Genomic DNA, 11,820 nt, shown 5'->3' with positions numbered 1-11,820 from the left:
TGGAGTGCATTGCATTGTTTTAATTGTGTGTAGTTTGACAATTGTGATTTAGCTCACCAAATTTTTCTACTTGTCATGAGTACATCCATGAGAAATTTCCTTTTCGATCATCTTAAAATGCTTTTTCATGTAAAATTTCACTTGAGAAAATTGCTCCAATTTTGTAAATTACATCCCATTTGGGATCTGCAATCACCAGAGTTAGTATCTCACGCGAAAAATCTAGAAAGACAACTTAAGGAAATAGAGGATGGTATTTATAATCTGCAATTAGAACTGGATTCAATAAAAGGACGAATGTGAGTTATATTCCTTCTGTGTTTTTTTTTTAAATTTTGTTGTTCTTTTTCACTTTTGATTTGATTTTGCAGATTTGATTTGTTTTGTTTTGATTCACTCTCCCGTATAAATGGCGGATAACGGTACTCCATGACTTTTTAAATCGGTATTCTCAGTTTCCCACAATAACTGAAACCTCAATGTCAAGCATGGAAGAAATACAACAAAATTCGCATCAACATTTTCCTTCTGTCCCTCAAAATGCTCTTAAGAAGATTTACAAAGCTCGTTGTGAACGACTGCGTTTGTTAATGATTAATGGGATTCCTACTGACATTCGCTGGTTAATTGAAGCAAAGGTCTGATTGGCAGGTGAGTTTTCTGATCCATTCATTTCCTACATGCCTGGTTTTGGTAAAAGTACATTTGCTAAGAAAAGAAGAGCTAAGCGACTTGGCTCTGAATGTTCTCACTGTGTAAGACTTGCTTGCAAAAATCCATGTTGTAAAGCTTTAGGAATGATTTCTGTAAATCGTGAAAATAAAATCAAATTCGTTAAGGATGGCATGAGTAAAGAATAGTTGGATGATATCTTACGATCTCTTGAGACGCATTCGAGCGGATATGCTCAGCGTAAAATTCAAAATTTGTGGAAGTTGTTCCAAAAGGAAACTTGATGGGAAGTCTATCCTCGACCCATAGAGGGCATTCAAGCCGTTACTGGACCTAAAACTAGAAGATGATGTTAGCCACAATCACAACTACCAGTAAATATCCTTTTATTTTACTGTTCTTTTATCTTTTGCATTATTATTATTATTGTGTGTTTTTTTCTTTTTATATCTAATCACTGTTTGTTTTTTCTTTTCACTGTTTTCCTTTAAATTATTAAGCTAAAAGCTTCACGCGTCATTTGAGAAATACAATGTTGTGCAAATTTTATTGAACTCGCAAGTGCACGAATCTATTGTAGTATAAATCAATAGTGACGAGTGTCGATCCCACGAGTAGGTGGATTTTAATTGTATGTAGAATTAATTTTGTAAATAGGTGATTGGATTTGTGGTGGAAATGATTTGGAATATGCTAAAACTTAAATTAAAATGGCGAGAATAAATTCTAAAATGGTAATTGAAATGACGAGAATAAATTGAAGAGAATTCTATTGAAATAACGTACTTGGGTACCTGGATCCGTATCAATATGCATCATGGGCTAAATAATCCTTATTAATGCCAATTAAATGATGAGGGGGGAATCCACACCTCATGAACAACGCTCTAATCAATATGGTGCTAAGGGTTTATCGTGCCAAATAATAATAACCTTGTACTAGGGTGCCGATGAAACCAAGGCGGTATCTAGACAAGATTATTATTATTTGTCGACGAGAAGTCAAAACATCCACAAAAACTAGAGGGGAAAAGAAAATAAATTTACCAAATGAAGCCCAGGACACATGTTGAGACTTCACCTTCAATCCAAGCTTGAAAGAAAATTAGCCACTCATAATTGAACTAAGGGCAAAATGAGAATTTATTAAAATACGTAGAAAATACAAGATGAAGAAGGAATTATAGAAAATTGAGCCAAAAAATGGATTCAGAGATGCCAAATTAGGGGGGAGAGGTCCCTTTTTTATATACACATCGAGTAAATCATGGTCATCGGATTAAAAACAGTTTGGACGCTCAGGATTGTGCCACGTCATCAGTCAACAGTACGCGTGAACAGTAAGCGGTTTGGTTGAAAATAATCCCATGTGTTGCATGTACTGTACGTGCGTTTCTTGGTCCACTAATATGCTGCCACGTCACCATCAATAGTGCATAAGAATTTTAGTCTAATAGGATCATGACACCTCATCAGTTAATGCCACATCATCGATCCGTCTATGTGAACAGTGTCGTGAATAGTAGCGTAGACAGTACCGTATATGTGAATAGTATCATACATGTGAATAGTGCCATTTTTCCGTTTATGCTCCTCCTAAGGTTTTCGACCGTCCTGAGTTAAAAAATGATGTTCATTTTACCGTTTGATTTCTCGTTTATTGTGAAATGACTATGATGCCCCTAAAATACATAAAATACTTAATTAAAATAAAACACACATAATTAAATTACAAGAACTTTAAATACATAAAAGTAAGGGTTGTTAGTAAGACTTGAAATGTAAAATGATGATTTTCTCCTTTATAAATATACATTTTCTAACACTCAGCACACACCACCCCATTTATAGATGTATATCATTATGTCCGTCACTGAGATCCTTAAATTGGAACTTCTTTTCAAGCACTCACAAATTGTTTATTTTTAGAATTGTTCTAATGGCAACAACTTCAAACAGTCAACTTAAAAATATTTGTGATTTCGTTATGGAAAGTATAAGGAGTTCGTTCAGGCAGCCATAGATCTTGGTCGTGCTATAGCAGAGAGGAAACTACATCTTGTATATGGAGGAGGTGACCGAGGGTTATCAAAGCTTGTCTCTGAAGCTGCTTTCGTTCGAGGAAGTCAAGTGCTAGGCATCATTCCAAAAGCCTTAAAACCTTTAGAATGTCTACCAGACTCACCAACTGGAAAAGAGTTAGTTATCTCAGGTATGCAAGAAAGAATATCTGAAATATTGAATCATGCTGATGCTTTTATTTTCTTGCTAGGAGACCTTGTAACTTTGGAGGCGCTAATTACATTTACTTCTTGGGCCCATTTGAATATCCATTAAAAATCCATCGGTTTGTTAAATGTTAATAACTTTTATGATGGCTTAATAACATTTCTTAATCATGCAATAAAAAATTATTTCATTCCATCCTCAGCAAAAAAACTCTTCATTTGTGCTCCTACTGCTAATGAGTTACTTGATCTTTTGCAAGCTTACAAACCAGAGCCAGATCCCATGACTTTAGCGTTGGATTGGGCAACTGATGACGATGGCAGTAACTCTCGTAAAAAGTGTAAATTAGATTAACTCTCTGTCTGTAAATATTTCTAGCAGTGGCTAGGTGATATCTTTTAAACTCTAATCCTTTCTTTAGACATTGAGGACAATGTCTCCTTCAGGTTTGGGGGAGGGAATGATTGATAATCGTGAATAATCGTGAAATGTCTCAGTCCTAGTGATGTTTTTTACTAATTTTTGTTGTAAAGACTAAATTTGGATAAAATTTTGAGTCGAAAATGGTAGAATATAGAATGTAGTGTCTCTAGAAATGCATCTTTTTAACTTTTGTGTTTTCTTAAAAAAAAAATGTTTCTAACTTTTTGTTTTCATTCTTTTTCTCTTTTTCTCTTAATCATTTACTTAATTTTCTGCAATTAGTTCCAATTTTTTAGTGTTTTCTTAAAAAAAAAATTTCTTTTTTGGTGTGATCTTTTAACATTGGATAACATGATTTTCAAATTTTGGTATTCGTATTATCTTTGGCCTTGAGTTATGTTACACTATGTTTTTCTCTTTGTATGTTGAAACGTAAATTGAGAAATTAAATTAGTGAAATTTATTAAGCCATTTGGAGGAATGTACATGTTATGAAAAGATCAAGTGAGTTTTTAAGCCTATTATCCTTGGAGAGTAGCCTTGTTTGCCTATACAACTTCACAATTTATTGTACAAGATCTCAATATTTTCTTAAAAAAAAAAAGTTTGTGCAGACGCATCTAAAAGTCCATTGAACTAGTGGATATGAAAAATTATATAGAACCCTAAAAGATGACATAAAGTCATCTTTGATCCGTTGAGCCTTTCTAGCCAACCCTATTATAAAGAATCCATAGTTAACTCTTTTGAGCCTTTGAAAAAAAAAAAAAACTTTTTCTTTGGTAACCTATCATATTTTCCTACTCCAATGAGGAGTATCACCTTATGTTTTATGTTTTCCATCACTCAATTATGTTTAAAAATAGGGATGATTATGTATTCCTAATAATGGTGCTATAAAAAAAAAGATGATATGTCTATATCAATTAATAAACAATAAAAAAAGAGAAAAACAAAATCCAAGAAAAAAAAGCACCTTATAATCTCTAAAAAGTCCCCTATTTTTCAAACATAGATTTTTGTTTTCCCTATTACCGTTTTTGTTAGCCATAACCCTAGCCTACGTTACGTCCTAATAAAAGTTCTTCTCGATTTTTGGGAACTATAGTCTGAAGTAAAGTTGGTGATATGGACTAAAAGATGTGGTGATGCATAAAAATAAAAATAAATTTTGCTAGTAATTCATTACACTTGAGATCATTTAATTTCTATACTGTGAGCATTATTTTTTTTTTATCTTGGTGAGAGTGTATGATATTGTTTTATTATTTTTTTTCAAATCAACTTTTTTTTTTAGAGTGACAAATTAATTTGGAGTATATCTTCTTTTGAGAGATTCACTCTTAATCGTGAGATTTTGGGGTTTGGTGTATCATTCTTAAAAGTGGCTTGATTAATGTAGCTCTGATGATTGATCATTTTACAGGATTTTACTGAACTGTTTTGAGCGGGTGTGATATTCTTTAGGCTGAAAATAATGCTTATACTTTTATTTGATTGTTGTCATTAATCTGATGAAAGAAGTAAACACAATTTTTCAAAAAAAAAAAGATTTTCAATTTAGTTTTGAAATTTCTCTAAATTTTTATCACTTAAATTGCTAGGGCCTAGTAATAAGTTGGTTGGGGGGTGTGATTGACACTAGAAAATGTACATTTAATAAGGATAAAATTATTAGTTTTTTACTTATTGTATCGATTAATGCGTTTATTATTTCTAAATTCTTTTAATACTCCCCAAATATATTTTATGTTAAATTAATTCGTAATTTGTTAATTTTTATCTTGTAAATATTTTTCAGGAATAAAGATGGAATTGGAATTGAAAGGGGGAACAAAGAAGAACTACTGGAACACAATTGAAGAGATGTAATAATAAATAAAAAATAAAATAAAAAATAAAAAAAGAACAAAAGCATGTTGGTGATGGTCAGGAGGCCATCACGCCTCCTGACCATCACACAATTCAATATATATATATATATATATAATGTAATATAATATAAAATTAAAATAAAATATTAATATTAGTAAAATAAAAGAAAAGAAGACGATTCCCTTGCCTATAAAAGGCAAGGGGATGCAAGCCAAAAGGAGGGAGAGCCAATTTGAGAGATAATTTTGAGAGCTGAAACCGAGATTGAAGATTTTCTTTCTTTTCTTGTTTCTTTTCTTTCCTTGTTTCCGTTTGTATCAATTTTCTATGTAATATATTTCAAAAAGTCATCAAATAAAAAGAGTGTTGTGTTTTCTTTCAATATGAGTAGCTAATTTTATTAAGCTGAGGTGAATGGTGAAGTTCAATGTTTCAAACTATTAATTATTATTATTTTCTGAAAGGAGTTTTTTTAATTCTTTTTTAATTGTTTTATATCATGTTAATTTATAAATCTCACTGGATTTTATGGTATTTTGACATAATATCGACACATTAATATAGTGTGGCACATTAGGTACTTTATTCTATATTTATCCACATACATAGAATTAAATGATATAATAATCAATTGGTAAAAGTGAGTCAAAATATAAATGAGAGAATATTAAAATTATAGTTTGAATACAGAGAGTGGATCCTAAACCTTAGCTTATTTTTAAATTGATTTCAAATAATTTCTTTTCCCCACAATTAATTTTCTTAGTTTTACTAGATTTAAAACTCCCTGTGATTTGACCCCGGTCTCACCGGGTTATATTATAACTAGACACTCTTATACTTGAGAGTAATACACTTTTGAGTTGTGTCACGATCTATGATTGGTAATAGATACATTTTTTTGTAATTTATTGATGTATTGTTAAATATGCATTACTTGCTTTAAATGATATTGAAAGGGGGAGAAATAAATATACTTTGAAATTTTTAAGCATATGAGATTTTTTTTTAAGTTATATTGAAATGTCACATTAGATATTTGATGAGTTTAGTTGTCTTGATTTTTAAAATGTGATTAGTAATTATGGAGCTTGGATAATTGATAATATGCTCTTATGACTTTTGCATGCCTTACTTAGTCTTTTACTTGTTTTCGTGATTATTGTTAGAGGGAGTTGTCTTAGCAACTCTACTTATTTCTTGTTGCTTCTATTTTGGATAATATGCATTTTGAACATTTTTGTTGTCCAAAGGGGGAGACAAAGTGATATACCATTTTGATGATGTCAAAAGGGGAGAATAACATGCACTTTGAGTATTCTTTTGATGGTTGATATGTGATTATAGTGATGATTTTGAGATATGATGATGATTTGATTACATGATTGTTTTATATGATGATTTAATGTTATGAGTTGCTTATTTAGTAATTGATGGAATAATGGTTCATGATCTTTTTTTATGGTTAATGAATTGTATGATGATTTGTGTATCGAATTGGTTTGTATGGTGATTTATGATAACTTGGGAATGATATTATTAAACTTGTATTTGAGGTTAAGCTTGTTGTTAGCGGGAGATTCTATCGAAATTTCTATTTGGACAACATGGGTAACAAATTTGCTACTATTTTTCTTTTTGATGATGAAGGGAGAGAAGAATACATGTATCCAAATTTATTAATTTAACTAATTGGCAAATGGTTTAAACTTATAATATACTCAATGAGAGCTTACATTTAGGGGGAGAAATTTGTGGAATCATTCTTTAAATACATGAAAGGTTTGTCATCATAAAAAATGGGGAGGTTGTTAACATATAAGTATCCACAATATTGATTTTGATGATAACAAATAAGATTAAGAATGATTAAGCTTTCAAAATCTCAAATTATTTTTCATACATTTTAAATAAATCATTATTTTCATAATATAAAGGTTTTATACTTAATGGAAAAATGATTTTATAAAATTGGTTATTTTCAAGTTAATGGTCTAATTTGAAAAAGTTTTGAGAACTTCGAAATCAACAAGTATTGTTTTGAAACTCTAGAAATAGACATATTTGTAAAGATTTATGAAGAGTTGAGCTATAGTATAACTATAGAAGGTTTTGAGTCAAAACTATAATTTTAGAAAATAATTTTATTATAGCAATCACTGTAGTAAATGGCTAATTGTTTATGAGAAAACGGCTAATCGACATTGAACAAAATTAGAGTTTAGTTTCTGGAAACTAAGGTGATCCGACAATTTGAATTTTTAGTCCAATGGTAACTTGCCTAAGTCAGAACAGCTATCTGACTTCGTGTAGAAAGTCAAAAATAGCTAATTTTCAACTCCAACTATAAAAAGGCTACATTAGATCCAAAATTAAGAAAAGAATCCAATGAATACCAAAGAGCTTATTTTTTAGAATACAATATTTCTTGAGCTTTACTTTGTTTTATCCACATGTACCAATACATCTTCAATCTCGCCCGCTGGATAGACTTGAGATTTGTCAGCAAGTTGTAAAGTTATTATTGTTGGTTTAATATTTCCAACTCTTAATTATTTAAACATTAATGAGAAGTTAGCCCCCAAATCACAGACTGCCTTACCACTGTATTTAGTTTCTACAGAGCATGGGATTGTAAAACTTCTTGGATCTTTTAGTTTCTAAGGGATTTTGTTCCAAAGCCTACGACTTCATTCTTGTGTTAGAGCAAATGTTTCAAACTCTTTAAGTCTTATTTTCCTTGCCAAAATGTCCTTCAAGAATTTCACATAATTTGACATTTATTCTAGAGCTTATATAAAAAGAATATTGATATATAATTGTTTCAAAACTTCCAAGAATTTGTTCAATTGGTTGTCTTGCTTTTGCTTTTGGAATCCTTGTGGAAAGGGTGGTGAATGTCTAAATTGTTATGCTGTAGCAGGCTGTATAAGCTGCAGCAACATCACCAATAGATGTTGAATCACATCTTTTGCAGATGTTGTAACTTGGCTGTTTACACCAGTGGGCTGGAAAGTGTGATGTTGCAGCTCCTCTTTAACTTGTGTTTCTTCTTGGGTTGAAATGAATTCAATTATTCTTTTTAGTACACCATCAGGAATATGAACATCCTTTCTAAACCTCAAGTTAATCACTTTGCAATTCTCTATTTATTTGCTTCTTAGATCTTTTGTGTTGCTAGGGAAACTGCCTTGAGGTTTGTTACTTAATATTGTAGCAAGCTGTCTAATATTATTTTCTAAGTTTCTTAATCAAAGCTTCACAATATATTTCTGTTAGAGTGCAATTTATGCACTAGTTTTGCATTGTTTACTTCCTTTAATATCGATGTTTTACACTTAATAATAGTGATTTATTTTTGTAGGTGCAATTTTATTGATTGATTCTAAAATTGAGCTACAATATGATGTTTGAGGATGATTGTTTTTCGGGAGAAATTATGAGCTTCAGAAGAATTTTGTTGATAAAGCGTGGGCGCGTGCTGTCAACTGAGCACCTGCAGTTTTTATTTTAACGTGTTTTATCTTTTTAGTTATTTTTGTAATTTTGAGTTTAATATTTAGATAATATTTTAGATATTAGTATTTTATTTTTGGTAGAACTCTAGAAGGGAGAAGGGACGTGAAAAACAAGGGAGAGAGATTTTTTAAGAGGAAAAGAAAACTCTAGATCTAAATTTTTCTCTTCTCTCTATGAAGAACTAAACCTATTATCCTGGTTAAATGTTAATAAAGCTTTGATTCATTATTATTATGAGATCTTTCTTATATTTTAATTGTTTTATTACTTTTTGGGTATTTGTTTATTCTCTAAATTATTGTCATGATTATGTTTGTTAATTAGATAATTGGTTACTATTTAATTATCAACTTAATCTATTGTCAATTAAAGGATTCATCATATGAAGATTTTAATGTTTGTGATAAATAGCATAACAGTGCATTATGTCATGAGAATAAACAATCTAATTTAAATGAACCATTGTATGCGTTTGTTGATTAGGATTTGGGTCTCTCTAATTTTTCAGGCTGTCAATTGATTAAATCCTATGATCATATCTAGGGTAGTCTATTGATTAGGGAAATAACCATTGGTCGTACCTTGGTTATTGACTAGTTAAGGAGAGATTGGCTATTAGAGGGTCTTAGTAGTTATAACCGTTCTATTCATAAATAGTAATGATTTATATTTGAATCAATGATCAGTAGTCGAATCAAGCTGAGTTAATTCCTTCAATCAGAGCTTTCCCCAATTTGAATTACAATTTGAATTTGCATTCTTGTTATGTAATTTGATTTTTATTATTGTCAACAATCCCCCCATTTTGCATTTTACATTTTAAAAGGATTTAAATAATTACCGATCTCTGTGGACACGACCTTTCTCAATCACTATACATAATTTATTTAGAGTAGGTATTTATTTTTGTTGGCTTCGACAACCATCAATTTCTTAATCAAAGCTTCAAGAGAATTAAGTTGATCATTGTTGTTTTTTCTTTACCCTTGATTTTTTTGGTAATATTTAGGTGGTTGAGCAAGCTTGTTTTGTCTCTTAGATGCTACAGCATGTTGATTCTAATTGCTCCATGAGAAGTTTAAGTGTTGTCTCCATCCATGATTGTAAGTGCTCGAGTAAGGATTGTTTTGGTTCTATCTATTGATGTTGCTCATATAGTTGACTGAGGCAGGATTTCCAGGACAATTATCAAATAGATGCCTTTCTATGCAATAAACTCAAGATAACTCAACAATTTGGTTGACAGTTGCTGGACTAGTAGTCATAGTCTTCACTATATTTGTTAATGAAGTTATTTGGTTTGATAATGTTGTTAAGATGTCTACATTATGAACTCCTGTTGTTCTTCTTGTTGTAGCTTGTCTGGTAGATGGCCATTGATAGTTGTTATTAACTATTCTTTCCAAACTATCATAAGCCTCATTGTAGGACTTAGATAATAAGGCCTCATTTGCTGAAGCATCTACTATCAATCTAGTGCTTGGGTTGAGACTATTGTAGAAAGTTTCCAACTGAATATAGTAAGGAATACCATGACGAGGACATCTCCTAAATAACTCCTTAAATCTTTCTCATGCATCAAACAAGCTTTCATCTTCAAGTTGATGGAAAGATGTGATCTCATTTCTCAATTTTGCATTCTTAATTGGTAGGAAGTTTTGTTAGCCAAATCATTCCATGTAGTAATCGAGTTAGGTGGTAAAGAGTTCAATAATGCTCTTACTTGATCCATTAGAGAAAATGGGAAAAGTTTGAGTCTCAATGCTTCTTATATTGCTCTAGGAATCTTGAAAGCTTCAATTACTTCTAAAAACAATTTAAAGTGAATGTGAGGATCTTCTTATAGCAGTCTATTGAATTGCCCTATTGTTTTGAAGGATCTGAAACATCACTGGTTTGAACTCAAAATTATTAATTTGCATTTCAAGTCGAACTATTCCAGGATTTATAGTTCGAGGAGTCAACACTGCATAATCTCTTATGGCTCTATCTTTATTGGCTTTGTCTCTATCATTTTCCATGTGGATAATATTGTTGTTCCCTGATTGCCTATAAATGATTTGCCCATTCTACTCTTCTTGACCTCCTTATGCATTGATCTGTTCTATTTGTCCTCGAGGATTCAAGTTCCCCATATCTCGCAAATCATCCATGTCTACAACATTTTTTTAATTCCTATGCTCTTTTCTCAATCTCCTTATAGTTCTTTCCATTTATGGATTAACTTGGAATTCAACAGGTTTGTATTGGCACATGCAAGGGTTACTAGAGCATTTTTGTCACCAAAGTAAACAAATTAAAAGAAGAATAAAAATTGGCATCAATTAAAATTGATTTCACAAATCACAAAAAAAAAAAAAATCAATCTTGGCAATTGCGTCAAAAACTTGTTAGGTGATTTTTATTGCTATAGGTGTGAATATGTAAGTGTACACCACAAGTAATATATTGATGAGTATTTAGATTGTCTTCACAGGCATTGATGTTATAGGATTTGCTGCAACAATCTTAGCAATGCAATTTTCATTCTAAAATAAAATTAATTAATTAATATAACTAATGAACTAACTAAATTAAAAGTGCAAACAACAAAACGCAATAAGGAAAACCTTAAGCTAAACACAAGGATAAACTCAATCAGAAATGATTAGTTGAGTGATTAAACTCACTTAATGGTATTAAATAGTTTTCCAATTAAGGCTTTATTGCAGTAGCATCTACTATAACACTGGACAGAATCCCTCATGCATATCAGTTGTTACCTCTTGGATATCATATATCTAAATGCAACCTAATAATGACCAATTCTTACACTAACATTAGGTATAGTATTATGCGTTTTAGATTCTAATAACCCTATAAGGTGAATCCATATTTCTAGTTCTTCACTAATTTTAGACTAAGCATGACCTTATTTAAATCGAGGGTCACTCGACTTGGAAACCTAATCTAAAACCATGTATTACCTTAAATTGTTCCACTAAGCCAGATCTTTTGTAGGCTCCTTCTTGGGTAATATCCATTAAATGGGTAGTCAGGCGAAATAGGGAATTGCAATAAGTAAAATCAAGACAAAATGTTGTAGCAAATTCAGAGCAACAC

General features: G+C 31.0%; 1 non-coding gene across 1 annotated transcript; it reads left to right on the top strand.

The window, feature by feature from the left end:
• The first annotated feature begins 10,245 nt into the window (after positions 1-10,245).
• Positions 10,246-10,352, top strand: LOC112095963. Its single transcript, XR_002904123.1, has one exon. It is a non-coding gene; the product is annotated as a small nucleolar RNA R71 (small nucleolar RNA).
• Positions 10,353-11,820: the final 1,468 nt, after the last annotated feature.

The sequence above is a fragment of the Citrus clementina genome, unplaced genomic scaffold, assembly GCF_000493195.1.
Source record: "Citrus clementina cultivar Clemenules unplaced genomic scaffold, Citrus_clementina_v1.0 scaffold_1, whole genome shotgun sequence".
In the NCBI taxonomy this organism is placed as follows: domain Eukaryota; kingdom Viridiplantae; phylum Streptophyta; class Magnoliopsida; order Sapindales; family Rutaceae; genus Citrus; species Citrus x clementina.
Note: the sequence above shows the minus strand (reverse complement) of the source record. Positions and strands in the feature narration are given on the sequence as shown.